Genomic DNA, 4,191 nt, shown 5'->3' with positions numbered 1-4,191 from the left:
AAAAGTACTATAAGAAGTGGAAACTGGAACTTTGCCGGCCATCATCTAATTTTCCTTTCATTACCCAAAATTAATTTGAAGGCTATTGAACAGAAGATATGGAGCATGCTTGGAGCAAGGCTAATAAGGAATAATTAATATAGAGTGATAGGAGCATTTTATGCGAAGTGTATATGGTTAATGCCTATATAATCTTTGTTAGTTTATTCTATTTTCTCTTTATTTATTTACTTTTGTGTTTATTAGGTTTTTCAGAGCAAATATACAAAAAGAAGATAATATTGAGGAAAGATGCACAAATAAGGAAAAGCTTGAAGTCCTAGCCCAAGCAAAAGACCTTGACGGAACGAGAAGCCCAATCCATGGAGATATTGTAGAAAATTATGGAGATATTCGCAGAGATATTGATGATGACATGACGAATTCTCATTGGACAAAGTGATGTGGAGAAATCCTAATTCAATCAGAGTGTGTTTGGATGAGGGAAAAAATGATGGAATTTAATTGAAAGTGATGATTTCATAATTCCTAAAAGCCAATTCCCTCGTTTGGCATTATCAGATTGGAAATTTTAAATTTCTCTGTGGAAAAAAACGAAGGAATTCATTATTTAAATTCCCTACTTCAATTTCCACCAAAATAGATGTCATTTACGAATTCCTTTGCAGTATTCAATTTTCATTTCCAAAACAAGGCTTTTTTCTATTTAATTTTTTTATTTGTTTTAAACTTTCTTAATGTATTACACATTTCAAATCCTAAATAGATAAAACCAAACAATAGAAATTGCAATTACTGGAATTTTGGATTGATGGAGTTAAAGATTCTATCATTTATAAATTCCTACGGATTTCATAATTTTTTCATCCAAACGCACCATCAGAGAATTAAGAAGTTGATTTTCTCTACACTTTAAGGACTCTCAAACCAAAAAGGAATGAGGGAGGACTCAAGAGCACTATAAAAAGGCTAGAAAAGCTAACGAAAAGACTCTTACGCACGAGAATCAAGCAAGAAACCCGAGCAGAAGAAAGCAGATCAGCAATCCACCGACCAGTCGGCAGATCCCGCCGACCAGTCGGCAGATCCCGCCGACCAGTCGTTCTGACGACTTTTCCAACTTGATTTTTAGGGTTTTTCTGTTTTACTTTGCTTATGAATCCTTTTGTGCTTCCAATTCAAACCATGTGCAACTAAATTCTAAGTAGTTAGGGCATGTTGAAGCCCCAAATCATGATTGTATGCCATGCTATGACATTTAATTAGTTTTTGTTTATTCAAGGGATGAGAACCTAATTACTATTTTTACATTAATGATTTCTTTATGTGCTTTCTTTGGTGGCCAACTTAGATTGTATGTTTAGGATTCTATTGCTATGAATGATCATTGCCTGTTCCTTTTAAGAAGGTTCCGTTGAAAGTTCTAGAGTAGTAAATTGTCTATAAGGCGAGTGATTAGGTTCCTAGATTAATTGAGACGCGTTGTACTCATGATGTCTTGTGATGTCTCGTTTTTCTTAATCTTAATGATTTCTTTGTGTTAAATCTAGAGTTGCGTCAACCTAGGTTGCATTTTAGGAAATAGGTTAGGTGTAGAGCGTCTCTCACCTAGCTACAAGTAAGGAAAAACAATAGGTTAATTCAGGCGTTGGGTTAACTTGAGCGTCTTCATCCATAGATAAATAAGACTAGATTAAACATAGTTTGCATACTTGATTGATTGGTGGTGGATACATTCCCTGACTTCTTCTTCTCTATTGATTCTCAATCTTAAGCAATTTCATTATTTGTTATTTACTTTCAATTGTCTTTACAAACTTCACAATCAACTCCTAAACTCGGAAAGTCTTACAATTAGTTCCATAAGTCCTCTGCGGGAGACCCTACTTCCTTATTCTACAATTGACATTCAAATCGGTAGTAGGAAAATTGTTGGCATAAAAATAACCGATCAATTTTTGGCCCCGTGTCGCCAGGGACTTTTTAGTTCTAATTGTTTTTCTTTCTTTTAATTTTTAGTTTTCTTATCTTTTTGTTTTTCTTTTCAGGTGTATGCTTACTCGGAAAACTTCACAAGGCAAACTCATTCCTTTGGATTTTGAGATAGAACGCACCTGCAGGTTGAATAGGAAGCAAACGAAGGAAACGTGTTTGCCAATTGACGGCCCAACGGCGGGTTCTACATCTTCGCAAGGAGAGGAGGACCGAGAAAAGTACACACCTCCACATTCACCTACGCATTCGGTGCACAGAGACGAAGAGGAACAGTTCGAGGAACCCCCCAAAGTTGAGATGGCTGGAGCAAGACCACTGAAGGATGCCTTCGTCCCAACAGCTTCTGAATCTCCTTCATGCATTGATTATAAACCGGACGACAATCATGCCTATTCCATTCCTGTGCAGTTGATTAACTCGTTGCCCAAATATATGGGATCCCCATCTGAGGACCCTAATGTTCACATTAGAGAGTTCTTGGACATATGCAAATTGCAGATTATTCAGTATTTGCCCCCTGAAGGTCTCAGGTTACTTTTTTTCCCATTTTCGTTAAAAGATGATGCTAAACGTTGGCTATACTCTCTACCTGTAGGTATCATCACATCTTGGGATGAAATGGTCAATAAGTTCCTCAAGCAGTACTTTCCGGCCCAACTGACAAGGAAGCTGAGAAGAGAAATACAAAATTTCTGTCAAAAGGATGGAGATACTCTGTATGAGGCATGAGAGGAATTTAAGGAGCTGCAGAGGAAGTGCCCCCATCATAATTTTGCTCTGGATGACTTGGTTCAATATTTCTATGATGGTTTGGACTCGGTTAATAGGGGTAGCGTGGACTCGGCCTGTGGAGGGACATTTATGAATAAGACTGGCCGGCAAGCATATGATCTCATTGAAGACTTGGCTGATAACAATCGGCAGTTCCACACAAGGGATAAGAGAGCAAGAGTGGGAGTTTATGAGCTTGACACTAAGAATGGGATGCAAAATCAGATGGTAGCCTTGGAAAGAAAACTCGATATGTTAGTGAATGTCATGAGCAATGGGTCTAAGGCATCACCTCAAGTATGCTCTATTTGTTCATATTCTGACCATACTACTGATAGGTGTCCTATGTCTACTTTGTCTGAGGAACAGGTAAACTTGTGGGGCAACCAAGGCAAAAGTATGACCCCTACTTGAACACATACAATCCTGGATGGAATGATCACCCTAACTTCCGTTGGAACAACAACGATAATGTGGTTCGGCCTGCTCAGAGTGTCTATAACACGCCACCTGGTTTCCAAGCCCCTAGACAACAAGCACCTCAACAAGCTTCAAGCAAATCATTGGAGGATATGCTCAAGGAGATGGCACTTCATACCTCTACATTTATGCAAGAGACCAAGGCTCAATTTAAGGAGCAAGGGCAATCAATCAAGAACTTAGAGAGACAAGTTGGGCAACTTGCAAGTAATATGCAAAATAGGCCTTCCGGCACTCTTCCAAGCACAACTGTGCCTAATCCTAAGGGTGAGAGTGTTGCAGAGCTCCATGCCATGACTTTGAGAAGTGGAAAGCAATTGGAGGAACCAATAAGGGCCAAAGAGAAGTCTCAAGAAGCTTTGGAGGAAGAAAAAGAATCCGAAAACGAAGCTGAAAATATCAAAAATCGAAATTTGGCAATCCACCGACCAGTCGTCACAGAAAAGTCAGATTTTGACCATTCGAAGGAAATTCGTCAGCCAGTCGAAAATCGGGGCACTCCTAACCCTTCTTTGAATTCTTTTAAGGCTAACAATGATGCTTCTAACCCTATGTCTTTTTGTATTCCTTTTCCTCGCAGGTTCATGAACTCAAAGAAGGAGCAACATGAGAAAGACATCTTGGAAACCTTTCGGAAAGTCCAAGTGAACATCCCTCTTTTAGATGCCATCAAACAAGTGCCCAAATACGCTAAGTTTCTCAAGGAGTTGTGTACCAACAAGAGGAGGTATAAAGATAAGGAAACTGTGGCTCTTAGTGAGGAAGTCTCAGCGGTACTTTTGAGAAAATTGCCTCCTAAGCTAAAGGATCCTGGAAGATTCACCATCCCTTGCACAATTGGGGAACGAAGGTTTGAAAAAGCTTTACTTGATTTAGGAGCTTCTATTAATCTAATGCCCTATACTGTGTATGAAACTCTTAAGTTAGGTGAGCTCAAGGATACTC

General features: G+C 38.9%; 1 non-coding gene across 1 annotated transcript; it reads right to left on the bottom strand.

The window, feature by feature from the left end:
- Window positions 1-2,661: 2,661 nt before the first annotated feature.
- On the bottom strand, window positions 2,662-2,768 carry LOC133735005 (small nucleolar RNA R71). Its single transcript, XR_009858745.1, has one exon. It is a non-coding gene; the product is annotated as a small nucleolar RNA R71 (small nucleolar RNA).
- Between the last annotated feature and the right edge of the window lie 1,423 nt (window positions 2,769-4,191).

Source organism: Rosa rugosa, chromosome 2 (assembly GCF_958449725.1).
Source record: "Rosa rugosa chromosome 2, drRosRugo1.1, whole genome shotgun sequence".
Lineage (NCBI taxonomy): Eukaryota > Viridiplantae > Streptophyta > Magnoliopsida > Rosales > Rosaceae > Rosa > Rosa rugosa.
This window is presented reverse-complemented; position numbering and strand designations above follow the sequence as displayed.